Source organism: Pteronotus mesoamericanus, unplaced genomic scaffold, assembly GCF_021234165.1.
Source record: "Pteronotus mesoamericanus isolate MK-2021 breed Mesoamerican mustached bat unplaced genomic scaffold, CSHL_Meso_final contig_50, whole genome shotgun sequence".
NCBI lineage: Eukaryota > Metazoa > Chordata > Mammalia > Chiroptera > Mormoopidae > Pteronotus > Pteronotus mesoamericanus.
The window spans coordinates 40,163,893-40,179,896 of NW_026555186.1; the positions used below are offsets into that span (position 1 = coordinate 40,163,893).

At 38.1% G+C, this 16,004-nt stretch overlaps 1 pseudogene; it reads left to right on the top strand.

Annotated features, from left to right (window-relative positions):
• The first annotated feature begins 1,139 nt into the window (after nucleotides 1-1,139).
• Nucleotides 1,140-1,987, top strand: LOC129074475 (RWD domain-containing protein 1-like; annotated as a pseudogene).
• The last annotated feature ends 14,017 nt before the right edge of the window (nucleotides 1,988-16,004 follow it).

Below are 16,004 nucleotides of genomic sequence, written 5' to 3' on the forward strand. Positions count from 1 at the left end.
AAATTTTAAGAACAATACAAAAAGGGCAATTCAGATAGGTATATAGCCACCTTAAAAATGTGAGTGGCTCCAAGCCTACAACAAGTACTCTATCCAAGGAGTTGCAAACTCAGAAGCTACAGAGAACTAGACAGTTAAAAACAGTTCAAGACCCCACCAAAAACCTATTAGAACTGATAAATGAATTCTATAAAGTAGCAGGATACAAAATAAATATACAGAAATTAGTTACATTTTTATACAATAGTAATAAGGGAAACTAAGGAAACAATCCCACTTACAATTGCATCCAAAAAATATTTAAGAATAAATTTAACCAGAAGGTAAAAGAACTGTACTCAGAAAATTATAACATACTGAAGAAAGAAATTGAAGAAGATACAAATAAATGGAAGTGTATATTGCGCTCATGGACAGGAAGAATTAACATCATTACAATATCTGTACTATCCAAAGCAACCTATAGATTTGACTCAATTCCTATCAAAATACCAATGGCATTTTTCACAGAACTAGAAAAAATAAAAAAATATATACAGAACCACAAAAGACTTTGAATAGCCATAGCAATACTGAGAAAGAAGAACAAAGTTGGAGGTATCATACTACCTGATATTAAACTATACTATAAGGCTATAGTAATCAAAACAGCATGGTACTAGCATATAAACAGACACATAGATCAATGGAACAGAACAGAGAGTGCAGAAATAAACCCATGCTTACAAGGTCAATTAATATATGACAAAGGAGACAAGAACATACAATGGGGTAAAGGCAGTCTATTCAATAAATGGTGTTGGGAAAATTGGACAGATAGATGCAAAAAAATGAAACTAGATCATATTCTTATACCATACACAAAATAAACTCAGATGGAGTAAAGACTCAAAAAATGTTAAAAAGCACTGTATAAAAGAAAAAAGTGAATTAAAGACTTAAATGTAAGACTTGAAACCATGAAACACCTAGAAGGAAACATAGGAACTAAGGAGCAGGTAAAGGCCATTGCAGGGCTGTTGCAAAGAATGCCCATCCTGGCTTTGGGCCCCGGGGCCTCCCAGATGGGGACCTGCACCTGTGCCCACCTGGCCACAGACCACTCTTCCGACATGGCTGTGGTCCTGGCTGCAGTGTACCACTGGAGTGTCTGGGAAATCCATGGGCAGCAGCGAGGGCCACGATGCCAGATTATGGTGGGGAGCAGCACAGTGAGCTGGAGGCCCTGGAGTCCACCTACCCTTTCTCTTTTACAAGCAGATGTCTCTCAGCTACCCCTTTATAGACCCAGTCCTGTTCATGTTCTCTCTCACTGGCAGCACAGCTGTGCTGCAAGGATGTTACGGGGATGCGTGAAGAGGGGTTTGAGAGTGTCATTAACTAGTATTATCAGAAAATCTTCCTAGCTTCACCATTACAGTAACATCTGAGGCTGGAGAAAATGAGGAAAGTGTTCAGATTACCTTCAAGTTTACACGCAGTTAGTAATACCCAGATGAAGCCCCCGCTTGTGAAATGTCCTTCCTGATTACAGGCAGAAGAAAACCTTGGTATGGTGATGATTGTGACTGTCACTTTAGTGACAGCTGTAGAAAAATTAAATAAAATAGTAGATCAAATAAAAACTAGAAGAGAAGAGACAAAAAGGAAAAGAAGCAGAAGAAACCAAAAAGCAATTATTTCATGGCACTCCTGTTGTGATTGAGATTTTCTTAAGCTGGAAAGCCAAGTTTGATGCAGAACTCTTGGAAATTAAAAATAAGTGAATGAGAGAAGAAGAACAATCAGGGAAAAAAATTAAGGGGAAACAGCTATTTGAAACAAATTATAATGTTGACTCATCTGATATCCAGTTCTTGGAGGATACTGGAAACACTGTGGAGGTAAATCAGCCTTGGTTCCAGGAATGGCTGACTTGGAGCTGGAGGATGGTGAGAATGATCCAGACTACAGGCTTGGTAACCCAGAGAGAGGCTTGACTGATTGATGCACCATCCGTATCTGCAGAGATGCTTGACTGCCACAGCATCTGTGGTTATGCCAGAGGGTGTTGATTTTCCTTTTATTTCCCTAAGAAAAAATAGTTTCCAGGAAAACATTCTTCTGAAAGCTTTCATCAATGAACTTAATGAATTGACCTTAAAATTTAAAATACATTAAAAAATATAGGAAGTAAAATATCCAGTATTTTCCTTAGCAATATATATTTTTTCTAATATATCCCCTTAGGCAAGGGAAACTAAAGAAAAGATAAACAAATGGGATTACATCAAACTAAAAAGTTTTTGCATAGCAAAGGAAACCATCAACAAAACAAGAAGAAAACCTATGGAGTGGGAGAAGATATTTGTCAATGATTCATTTGATAAGGGCTTAATGTTTACAATTTATAATCAACTCATACAACACAACACCATAAAACCTCTCAAACAATACAATTAAAAAATGGGTAGAGGACCTGAATAGACATTTCTCCAAAATGGACATACAGATGGCCAATAGATGAATGAAAAGATGCTCAACAGCACTAATCATCAGAGAAATACAAATTAAAACCATAATGAGATATTACCTCACACCTGTCAGTATAGCTATAATCAATAAATCAACAAATAACAATGTTCCCAAGGATGTGGAGAAAAGGGAACCTTCGTGTGCTTTTGGTGGGAATGCAGATTGGTACAGCTACTATGGAAAACAGTATGGAGGGTCCTCAAAAATTAACAATGGGTCTGCCTTCTGACTCAATAATTTCACTTCTGGGTATATATTCTAAGAAACCCAAAACACTAATTGGAAAGAATATATTCACCCCTATGTTCATTGCAGCATTAATTACAATAGCCAAGATATGGAAGCAACCCAAGTGACCATCAATAGATGAGTGAGTGAAAGAGTGGTGATATGTGTGTGTGTGTGTGTGTGTGTGTGTGTGTGTGTATGGAATAATGGAATATTACTTGGCCATAAAAAGAATGAAATCATTTGTGACAGCATGCCTGGACCTTGAGGATATTATGCTAAGTGAAATAAGTCATTCAGAGAAAGACAAATAAAATAAATTTCATTAATAAGTGGAATCTATTTAATAAAAATAAATGAACAAACAAAATAGAAATAAACTCATAGTTACAGAGAAGAGACTGATGGTTGCTGGAGGGGAGGCATTTGGAGGACTGAGTAAAAAAGGTGAAGAGATTAAGAAGTACAAATTTATGGTTACAAAATAGCCCCAGGGATGTAAAGTACAGCATAGAGAATATAGTTAATAATATCATAATAACTATGTATGGTGCCCAGTGAATACTGGAAATATTGTTTGGACATTTAAAAAAGTGTATGACTGTTTAACCACTAAGCTGTATAATTGAAACTAATATAAAATGATTTTGAATGAAAGCTGTATTTGAAAAATAAAATTTAAATAAAAAATGGTTCACTGCCTATAAAAAGTAAAATTTTTAGCAACATCAACCAGCGCTATCATTTTGCTGAGTGTTAAATCCAAGTTACATTGACAGCAGGAATATACTTTGTCATGTAAACTAGATTATATTGTCTGTGGGAGAAAATTAATACTTGATGTAGTTATGAATTGAATTGTGTCCTCAAAAGATATTCAAGGATACTGAGGATACTGTTATCCTCAGTATCTGTGAATGTGACCTTATTTGGAAGTAGGATCTTTGCAGATGTGATCAAGTTAAGATGACCTCAGTATTGAAGGTCATATTGGTGGGCCCTAATCAAATGACAGGTGTCCTTACAAGAAGAGGGAAATACAGAAAGACAGACACAGGAGAAAGCCAGGTAATTATGGAGGCAGAAATTGGAGTGATTCATCTTACAAACAAGGAAAACCATGGGATGCAACCACCAGAACCTAGAAAGAGGCAAAGAAGGCTTATTTTCTACAGCCTTCAGAGAGTATGGCCCTGGTGACACCTTAATTTCAGAATTTTAGTCCCCATGTCTGTGAGACAATGAATTCCTGTTGTTTTGAACAATCTTGAGTTTGTGGTACTTTGTCATGAAAACCTCAGGAAACTAATACAGTTGGTGTTGGGGGTGGAATGTTTGTCTTTAGATAATGAAGGAGGACATGTGTTACAGCTATTATTCATAGAAGATTGATACAGGATCTTGGCACCTATTCTCTTTCCTGTGCTCTTGGGATTAAAGGCCACCCCTTTCCTTTCCAGGGAAGACAGAAACTGGAGCAGAGAAAAATGAGCATTAAAATCAGACTGAGACTTGAGGCATCAAAGTTCACTAGACAAAGGAAAAGACAATGTATGGGACTTAACTCATTTGGCCCTATCTATACAGCATTTCACAATAGGGTGGGTTTTCTTTCTTTCTTTTTTTAAATCCTCACTGAGGACTTTTTTGCATTGCTTTTAGAGAGAGAAGAGGGAGTGGTGGGGGCAGAGAGAGAGAGAAACAGAGAAAGACACTTTGATGTGAGAGAGAAACATCAATTGGTTGCCTTCTCATACACACCATGACCAGGGATCAAACCCACAGCCTGTGTATGTGTCCTGACCAGGAATCAGACCCATGACTTTTGGGTCTATGGGATGATGCTCCAACCAATTGAGCCACACTGGCCATTGCATAGCTTGTTTCTCTAAAGCTAGCAAGAGAGGAGAGTCTCCTAGTGAGATAGACATCTCACTTTTAAGCAATACAGTCACATCAATGTAATTATGAGTATTCCATTACCATTACCCTATTCTGTTGGTAAGGAGCAGGTCATAAATCCTGCCCATGTCAAAGGGGAAGAGATTATATACAGGTGTGAATACCAGGAGAAAGGGGTCACTGGGCCATCTTAGAGTCTGTGCGCCTAAACTGAGTGTATGTCTGCTCAGCTAAAGTCTACATTTTCTAGCTTTCCTTATAGCTAGGGGTGGCTTACGTTTAGACCAATGGGAAAACAGCAGAAGTAATGGGTGGAAGTTTAGGAATCTGTATTAATAAGGGAGTTTCTTGTCATCGACTCTTTCTCTTTTCCCCTTACTGAAAGCAACAGTGTGATTAAAGTGCTAGTGAGTGGTGTTGACCCTGCAGATGAAGCTCAGTTACCCTAGGAGGGGTAGAGGGACAGCATGAAAAGACTGCATCTCTGGATAACCTTGTAGGGCAGAGCCACTTTGGCAGCCCTGAAATGCTCACCTCAGGACTGTTACATGAGAGTGAAATAATTTTTGTTTCTCTAATTATATTTTGGAGCTTCTTTGTTATAGCAACTTAACTTATAACTAACAGCAGTTCATTCTGTAGATAGACTGTTAACATGGCGGGCCAGCCACATGGCACTCCCTCAATCATGGGAATCTCTCACAGACCAATCTGAACAGCTGGAGGATAGGATGCACAAAGAGCAACTCACATTTACTGAAACAGACATCACAGCTTTTATATAAATGAAGAAAGGCATCACCTTACAAATAGTTATATAAATAAAAGAAAGACATTACCTTAAAAACATGCTTATAGAAAAAAAATGAGATTCTAATATTAGCTTTATTTCCTTGACATCTTTAAGGATTAAAAAAATGGCTTTAATAGGTAACTAATTGTTCTAGTTATCTATTGCTGTATAAAAAATTGTTCCACAACTTAGTGGTTGTTGGTAAAACAACAGGAATAATTTTATCTTATTTTTTTCATGATTCTGAGGGTTCTCTGAGCTCAGCTAGGTGGTTCTTACTTGGGGTCTTCATTCAGTGGTAGTCAGACAGTATCTGGCACAGCATCATCTGCAGACTTACTCCTCACTTGTTCTGAGGTTGATGCTGACTCTTGGCTGCGACATCAGCTGGGTCTGTTGACCAGAATACCTTCATGTGTTTCTCAATGAGTTGTTTTCTCTTTCCCATGACATTGTGACTGATTCCCAGAGGGAGTACCCCAAGGGGTCCAGGTAGAAACTATGTTGCCTTTTATAAGCAACCCTCTGAAGTTTCATCACTGCTACTGTAATCATAGGCTTGCCCACATTTGAGGAGAGAAAGACATGTATCCTCTCAGTGGGAGGAGTGACCTCTCAAAAGTCATATTGCAAGAATTGCATCTGGAATGAGAGGGCTTGTTGTGGTCATGTTGGAAAGTATGGTCAGTCACAGTCTACCCTTTGGCCATAGCAATTTAAATCCCTCTGGTGTGCAAAGTACTCTTATCCCTTCCCTTTTTCACCATCTCATGTGGCATTTGCTCAAAATCCTGGATCTTGTCATTGAAATCAGGTCCAGGTATGGGTGAGATTTCTTAAATGTGGTTCCTTGGGTACATCTCCTTGAGTTTTCTTTCTCTCAATTTGAAGACCTGTGAACTAAAGAGACAAACTATTTTTCTCCCACACCCCAACATACAGTTGTAGAATAGTTCCTTGAAGGTAAAGCAAGAAGGACAGAACAGTCAGTAATTTACAGCGTGTTTCCAGAGCCTGAGTTAGGGATCAGTCTACCCACCTGGCAGAGGTCCATGACTCTTGGCTCCATTTTCTGGGTTCTGGGTTCTGGGCTCTGCATTTTTTTTTTTCATTAAGAAAACCTGAGTTTGCAATTGAGTAGCCTTCTCAGCTTGCTTCCAGCCTGTAACATAGTAGGGGTTCAACATCTGATTCTTCCTTAGTATTTATCTGTCTTTTTAATCCCATCTGTCAATGGTTCGATCAGAACAATTCTTTCATAAACATTGTGTGTTTGTGTGCATTTGAATGTATCACTTTATTATCTTTTAATCCTCTACCTTTTATCTTCTCTACCTTGGGCTCAGTGTGACATTACTGTAAGAGAATACCCTTAAGATTCTTAAAGGCTCAGTTATTCAACTGACAGGATCCACAAGCCATGCCTGAAGATCCTTAAAAAGCTTTTGGTCTGATTGAAAGGTTCTATGAGGTACCACATTACACTTTCTTAAAAATCTTCGTAAAGAATTTTACCATCATACCCAGTTTCATTTTTAGGTCCTGTTTCCTGCACTGGATTTCATCTCTGCCCAGAAGCTAACTTTTAATTTTAGAATTATTTGCTGTTTAGAGAGACTGGGAATAAAAAACAGTTTTATTTTCAAACCTGGAAACCTTAGCTTCTCTATATTCAACAGTTCATTCTTTTCTTAAAAATTATTATTTTTTATATAAAGAGGGGAAGGGAGGGAGAAAGAGAGGGAGAAAAACACTGAGGTGAGAGAAAAAAACATTAATCAGTTGCTTCTCATATTAGCCTCTGTGCCCTGACTGGGGACCAAACACACAACCTAGGCATGTGCCCTGATAGGAAATCTAACTGGTGACATTTTGCTTTGCAGGATGATGCCCAACTAAGCCACATCGATCAGGGCTTAACACCTCATTCTTTAGCTTATCTCTTTCTTTGTGCATTTTATCATAGGCAGTGAGAAGAAGCCATGTGGCAATTTCAGTATTGCCCAAACAAGCTAGATCTTTGAGTTCATTAGGTACATTTCCCATTTTTCACATTACCACAGGTGACAGTGGTGCAAAACATTGCACCTCTATATAACAGGTGCCCTCTTTTCTCCTGCCTCCAGTGACGTTTCCCTCAGTTCCTGAGCCCTTGCTGACAGCCTCCTTGAGGCCCTCTAGGCTTCCCCTAAGGCTTTCATGGAGACTCTAGGTTTTCACTCACAGTCTATCAGTGTTCTTCTTTCTGTTCACAACCTGACCTCAAGGACAATACTCATGTCTTAGGATTTTGCCAGAGGGTGCCAGAATGTTTCTTAATTATCTAATGTTATGAAAAAATCTCTCTCCAAGGCATAGTAGCTTTAAACAACAATCCGTTCATTAGTACCTCTGTGATTCTAGGTAGACTAGGTTCAGGTAGGCAGGCCTCACTTGAGCTCAGTCTTGTGGTAGCAGTCAGATGGTGGCTGGGTCTGGGCCCTCAGTTCGGGGTACTTTTGTGGCCCTGTGGCAAAATGCAATCGGACACAATAGCTGTATCAGAATAACTTAAATTTTAAGTCCTATGTAGGAACCCTCAGTGGTTAATTACAGCTAAAAAAAAGGAAAACTTATTGAAAGTATATGGTGTACATTATAGTATGGAATGTAAAGAGAACCACAGTCAGAAAATGTGAACAAAAGTCAGTAGAAGGTAATGGTGGGGTTCCACTGGGTGAAGGATGAAAGAGGAGGACATAATCATCCGAAGAGCAGAATTTGCCTTGGCTCTTACCTTGAAATATGGAGGTGATGGCGGAATGTACCTACCTTGGGGAGAGTTTGATGTGTGTTAGTAACTTCATGACTTCCTGCATTTGATGTTGCTGCTCCTTTTATAGTAACAACCTCCCCGTCACCTTGAACTGTTAAAACCTACTCATCCTTAAAGAGGCAGCTCAAATACCAATATTCCATAATGCTTTGCTGTGCTCACCAATTACAATCAATTTCTCCTGTCTCTAATTCATAATGCACTTCTCGTAATGTTTCCTTCTCTTATGAAACTTACTGCACAATATTTAGCATGAAACTATATGTTAACCCACCTTAACAACTAACCAGGTATAAGTTCCTTGAGGGCAAAGGCCTTGGCTTAGTTTTCTTTATATCCCTAAACTATTTCAAAGCAACAAGTGCTCAGACATATTTGCTGAATGAATAAGGTTGGGTGCCAGGTTAGAAATTCTGAAAATAGCTTAGTGTTAAGTTCTACAAGAACATTTCCTTTTCATTGCTTGAAAACCCCACATACATCATTTTTTTTTTTTACTTAAAATGTAATTAAAAACTTCCAGAAGATCAGACATATGTGGAAGCTATTTTTAAATTTAAAAATAATTTGGTTTGAGATTAATGATTGATATTACCTCAGAATATTGAATGAGATGAAATAGCAAAATCTTTCCAGATAGTTAGTGTTCCTGATCTATAGCTTTAACCAATAACTTAAAGTGACTTTTGTTTTTATTATTAGGTAAGTGCTTTCAGAGGATTACAGATGGCTTTGCTCTTAGATGAAATAGATTTTTTTTTTATGTGTTTGTAATTTTTAGGTTAATTAAATTATTATGGTTGAGAATCTCTATTTTTACTTTTATGCTACTATTTTAATCATCAGTCAAGACAGAAAAGTGAACACTTGCAAAATCAGATTTCAACTAAATAAAAGTTTCTGTACAATGGAAGCTTATAAATCTGAAAATAAAATTTATTTGAGTCATAATTTCAAGAATCACACACTTGAATTCTATCTAATTTTATTAACCAATGTCACCCCATAAATTTAATAAAAATAATTCAATAAATAAAAAAAGTATATACACCATATCAGGTTTGGAGCAGAATTATGTTGTAATAAAAATGTGCAGAACTGGAGAAAGAGGGTGTGGTAGCCAGCCTTCAAGATGACCCTCAGAGATCCTCACCTTCAATATTCAAGACCTCGTTATGCAGTATCTTCCCATACTGTGCCAGGTTTGGGTTGAGTGACCAATACTATATGACAGAAGTGATGGCATGTGACTTCCAAGGCTAGGTCTAAAAGACAGTGCCTCTTCTGACTTTCTTGGACCAATCCCTCTGGGAGAATTCAGCTCTCATGTCATGGGGACATTTAAGAAAGTTTCTAGAAAGTTTCACATTAAAAGGACTGAACCCTCTTGCCAAAAGAGTCAGTGACAACTTGCCCATCACATGAGTGAGCCATCTTGGAAGTGGATCCTCCAGTCATAGTCAGAACTTAAACTGTGACATCATGTGAGATCCTTAGCCATGGAAATCTCAAGGCAATAAATTATTATTGTTGTTTTACACTATTAAATTTTGGGGGTAATTTGTTACACAGCAATAGATAACAAGTCAAAAGAGATGTTTGTTAAATGTATAATATGCAAATATAGGACAAATAACTGAGATGAGACTGAGGACACTGTGAAGATTTCTTTAATTTGATAACCATAAAGCTCAAAGTTCACAGTACAGCTACTTTTCCAGCAAGTAGAACTAAGAAAAAAATGTGTTGGACATAGATTTGGCAAGAAAATTATTGTTTTTTACTCTATGATGACTTGAAGATGGGTACCATACTGTACATATGTTCAATTGTGACAGCTGAAGTTATTTTTCCATTAGAGACTTTTGTAACAGGTTCTACCAATATAAATTAAATATATATCTCTATTGATAAAAAGATGTCAATTTATAGATAAAAATATTTCAGTAAAAATACCATCTTATTATTTTTGAAAGTTCTGTATCATAGCAAATGATGCATGGGTTTTATGACATTGCTGGATGAATCTCCATATGGGGAGCTGCCTGCACACACATGGTGATGCATGCATCACCACATACTCACTAATGAAGCAAGGTAAAGAAATGGGAAAGCTTTTCATTGCCTCAACATGCAGCTGGTGTGTGATGCCAGATGTGAAACCATTGATGTTCTTGCCAAGTTCTCAGGATCATGTCATGATTTATTTAAACTCCGACAATCAAGAATACATTGGTTTAAAAAAATAGTCAAGTTTGAGACTGATTAGTAAGTAAATAGAAATATATTTTTAAAAATAAACCATTGTATATGTATTAAATATGAAATTCTTATTTACATCTCTCATGATGTCTCTGTAGGTTATTGTAGTTTTCCACTGAAGAAAAGTTAATAACTCTATGTTATAATCCCTCAACTCCTACAGAATTACTTTATAATGAGGCACATAAATTCACTAGAGTTGTAATTGAAAAAAAATCTGTTATTTTGAAACTAATGTTACAGATGCCTATCCAAAATGGGTAGTAAATGACATGTCTTCTTTTAATAGTCTCAGGCACTTCCTTTGATACTTTATAATTTATGATATTAAAATTGATTGCAATGGAGACCAAGCCACAAGCTTTTTTCTAGAGGGTTATCACCATCTGCAGTATCAGAACATGGAAGCATTACAAGGTTTGGAGATTTTTTTTTTTCCCTGCAGAGGAATATTTTTATCTGGCAGTAGGAACTAGAGGGGTCATTTTGGGTGACTTGTCACTATCAGGGGCAGATCTAGAACTATTGGAAAAGGGAATTAACTTCTTTAAAGCTTCTGCCATATACCCGTGATTCTGGTATTTTTACTTGATTCTCAAAAAAACCCTGTGTTTCAGGAACACAAATTTCCTTTTTCATTCCACAGATCTGTAGTAGACATTTTTTCCTTCAAATTGTGGCAAAATCAACATAACATAAAATTTATCATTTTAACCATTTTTAAAGTGTACCATTCAGTTAGTTCAGTGACATTAAGTAAATTACTTTGTTGTGCAATAAGCACCACTATTCATTTCCAGAATGCCACAGAAGGCATTTAAAATCATACAACACTTATAGATGAGGAATCTTAAGGACCCACATGTTAAGTAAGGCCTATGGTCACACAATGGTAGGACTGGGGTTTATGCCTAGGTTGTCTTATTCAAGACACTGCATGTTTAACCCTTATCCCTCACTGCCTCTTTTATGTGAACGTGGACATAAGACCTTCACGGAGTTCTTTCTAAATTAATCATTCAAAATAAACCCTCTTCAAAGGGGGAGTTAGGAGAGGGTTGGGACAAATGGGGGTTAGGAGTATTACTTTAGTGGGTTCCATCCATGCAGAAATATTTCCCACTGAAACCATCTTGCTAGTCCAAAGGATCCTTTGGGAGGGAAACAGAAAAAAAATGTAAACTTTCCTCCAGGAAGGTTTTTTTTTAAAAAAAAATTATTTATTTTAAAAATCATGTTTATTCTATTACAGTTGTCTCAATTTTTCCCCCTTTGCCCTGCTCCTCCCATCTCCCCCCGCCTTCTGCCCCCCTCTCCCACAGTCAATTCCCACACTGTTGTCCATGGCCATGGGTCACTCATACATGTTCTTTGTCTAGTCCCTTCCCCTTCTTTCCACCATTTTCCTCCTTCCGCATCCCCTCTAGTCACCTTCAGTCTGCTCCATGTTTCCATGCCTGCGGTTTATTTTGTTTGTTAGTTTATTTTGTTGAATGTATTCCACTTATAGGTGAGATCATACAGTATTTGTCTTTCACCAACTGACTTATTTCACTTAGCATAATATTCTCCAGTTCCATCCATGTTGTCACAAAAGGTAGGAGTTCCTTCTTTCCTTTTTTCCTTTCAAATGCAGATTAATTTTATTTATTTATTTAAATATTAAAATGCATGATTAAATAATAAAAAAATTTAAATCCATTATAAAGCCTCAGCAATTAAAACAACATGACACCTGAACAGAAGTAATCAAGTAGATCAATGAAATAAAATGAGCATTCTAGAAACAAATGTATATATCTAACAATGTAATATATGATTAAATTTATATTTCAAATCAATGCAGAAAATAAGGCTTAGTCAACAAATAAGGTGCATGGGTCATTATTACTTGAAATAAAAGAGATATAGAACTATATTTCACACATTATACAAAAAATATTCAGGTGAGTTAAAAATCAATATGTAAAATCTAAGGAGTTTTAGGAGAAAATACAAAATAATATTTTTCTTACCCTGAAGTAACATATTCAAACCCAGAAGCTATAAAGTAAAACATTGACAATATGACTATATTAAACATTTAAGACTATACAGTAATATATAAAAAAAGTTAAAGGACAAGTAATAGAATAGGAAAGTATTTGCAACACATCAAAAAAAGGGTTAATAGTATTTTTTTTAGGAAAAAATTCTACAAACATTTAGTCAAAAAATTGATAAAGAATACCAAAAAGTCATTTAAAGCTTTTTAAAAAATAATAGAAATAGGCAAGAAATATACAAAAACAGGTTTAGTTTCAACAAATAATAAAGTAACAATTAAAATAACACATCATTGTCAGAATCAGATTAATAAGTACTAAAAATATTGGTAATATCAAGCATTGGTGACTGAAAGGAACTAGGTATAGACTCCTTTTCTTCATCTTTTTAAAGCAGTCCCTTTAGCATATTTTGCACTGCTGGTTTGGTGGAGATATATTCTTTTAGCCTTCTTTTGTCAGGGGAACTGCTTATTTCGCCTTCCATTTTAATTGAAAACCTTGCTGGGCAGAGCAGTCTTGGTTGCAGGCCTTTGCTTTTTCATGACTTGGAATTTTTCTTGCCATTCTCTTCTGGCTTGCAGTGTTTCTGTTCAGAGGTCAGCTGCTAGCCATACTGGGGCTTTCTTATATGTTGCTTCCTGTTTCTCCCTTGCTGCCTTTAGGATTCTCTCTTTGTCTTTGATATTTGCCATTTTAATGATGATGTGTCTTGGAGTGGGCCTCATTGGGTTCCTCTTGAATGGGATGCTCTCCGCTTTCTGGACTTGTTTGACTTTTTCTCTCCTCCAATTAGGGATGTTTTCTATCATTACTTTTTCAAACAGTTTCTCTATCCATTTCTCCCCTTCTTCTCCTTCTGGTACCCCTATTATACAGTAACCTGCTGGCTACTCTCTCAGTTCTCTCCCCAAAGCCTCCTTCCCCAGTTTCTCCTCAGGTGTTTCTAGCCCACTCTCCCCAACCTTTGCCGGGGACCAGGGTAAGTGTCTGCAAATGAAAGTTTATGCATAAGTTGGCCCTTTAAAAGGCTCTTTGCTTCTCCAGCCACTGTCTCTGGCAGAGAGCAATCATGCCACTTTTGCAGCTGGCTGTTATCTGTGTTCTTTTGGGGCTCTGGTGCTGTAGGCTGAAGATCCCCGCTTATGGTTTAGACCCAGCTCTTCTCAGGGGATTCCAATTGGTCTTTGGTGCTGCTGCCTGTGGGCACCCCACCTGCCTTCTTGAGTCTCTACCACACTCCTTTACCAGTTAGGTTGTGCTAAAGCTGATTCTTCTGTCTGTCCGAAGTTATAAGGCTCCTCTCCTGCTATTGTTCAGTTGTTTGTTCCAGGTGATTTCCCCACAATTTAGTTGTAATTCCAGATTGGTCCTGGGAAGAGGTCAGTGTGACTTCCATTCATTCCTCCACCATCTTGATTTTCTCCCAGGAAGGTTTCTATTATAAACCTTTCTGCAGGAAAATTTTCAATTAAAAATGCACAAATTTATGATAACTGTGATGTTGAAGATATATTTCTCGAGCTGAACAATGCCTAACTGGCACAGCCATATGTGGCCACTCTACCTTTCACATCCTGTTGTGGGCTGAATCGTGTCTACCCAAAATTCATTTTGAAAGCCTAACTTGAAGTACCTCAGAATAGAACTCTATTTGGAGATAAGGTTTTTAAAGAGGTGCTTAAGATAAAATGAAGCCTTTAGAGTGGGGCTGTAATGCAACATGACTTGCACCCTCATAAGCACAGGAAGCGGCACCAAAGAAGGCAGGTGCAGAGGGACAACCATGTGAAGAGGTAGAAAGACAGTCACCACCTGCTAAGGACAGTGGCTGCGGAGGAAACCAACCTTGCTTGTACCTTGATCTTAGACTTCCAGCCTCCAAAACTGTGAGAAGAAAGAATTCTGTTTGAGCCACCCAGTCTGTGGTATTTTGTTAGGGCAGCCCTCATAAACTAATATGCGCCCCTATCATTTTAAACTTACTAGATTAAAGCATGGGTGTGGATGTGCCATGATGGGTATTGAGAGAGGGGGTGTGGAGGAGAGCTAGAGCAATGTATTTATCATGATACAGAACTCTCAGCATCTTAAAGACTTGATGCTTCTAATTCTCTACCCTCTACTCTTCTTCTAGTACAATTTTACCTCTCCTTTGTAGCACCAATTACACTCTAATTATATATTTATTTTTGAAATTGTTTGAATAACTTTTTTGCACTGTTCTCTGTGCTTCATGAGAAGAGACCTTCCTTCTCTTCTCTGTGCATACATAGGAAATGTCACATATTAAGTGAGAAATAATTGTTGAGTGAATGAATGAAGGAAAGAGTGTATCTCTGGTCTTGTGGATGTTTTCAATCAGACTATTAATTAATTAACATTGATACATACATCAATAGATCCAAGGTGGTGGCAGGGTATGTGGAAGCTACATTAACCCCTTAAGGACCAAGCTGGAATTACAGCTAAATTATAGAAAAATCATTCTGAATAACCAACTGTACACTAGCTGGAGAGATACCTTATAACCAGGACTTATGGAAGAAAATGCACCACTACAATGAAACTGGCAGGAAGTGTGGAGGTCTGAGAGGGCTGACTGGGCTCCCACAGGCAACAGCTGAAGTTCCAGAGGGATATTTCCATGGCCACGGGGTTCCCCTGAGAAGTAGGGAGTCTAAGCCTCATTGTGGGCTCCCCAGCCTAGAGTACCAGAACCATAAAAGGAGCCCCAAGTAATATCTGACTGTGAGAAGCAGTGGGGATTCTGTCCAAAAAAGGAGAGATGACTGGAGACAGAGAGCCCCTTAAAGGGCAACACAAAAATTTAATTTTCAGCCACTTACCCTGGGCTCCAGTGGAGGGAGGGCAGAGTCATCTAGAGCCACATGGGGATAGTATGGGGTAGGTTGCTCTGGGGAGAGAGCTGACGGGACAGTCACCAGTATCCCTGTGTTGAGTCATTCCCAATACTACAGATGCCATCTTTCTTGGGCACAGCACTCCCCCTCCATGGGCCCGAGGGGAAGCAATAGTCCACCCACAGGAGTCCCCTTTTTCCCACACTGTGGAGCTTAAGCAGGGCTGCTGAGGAGTACAGCTAGAGGCTATTTCAGTGATTAGGCCCAACCTAAAGTCTCCAGGCAGAGGTGGATCTCTGGGAGCTCTGAGACTTTAGCTTACCCTCTCCTGGGCCTGTGCTGGTAAATGCAATCCTTGGTGCACAACTGTTTTCTTTTCAGCACACACCCAGGCCCAGCAAAGGAGCCATGTGCTGTGGATCACTGATAGCTCCAAACCAGTTGCCCAGGACAAGTTCTATGCAGCATCTGACACAATTCTGCACCAGAATCTTTGCAGATCTAACTAATATATAAAACAAACACAAAGAGGCAGCCAAAATGTGAAGGCAAAGAAACAAGCCCCAACAGGAAGAATAAGA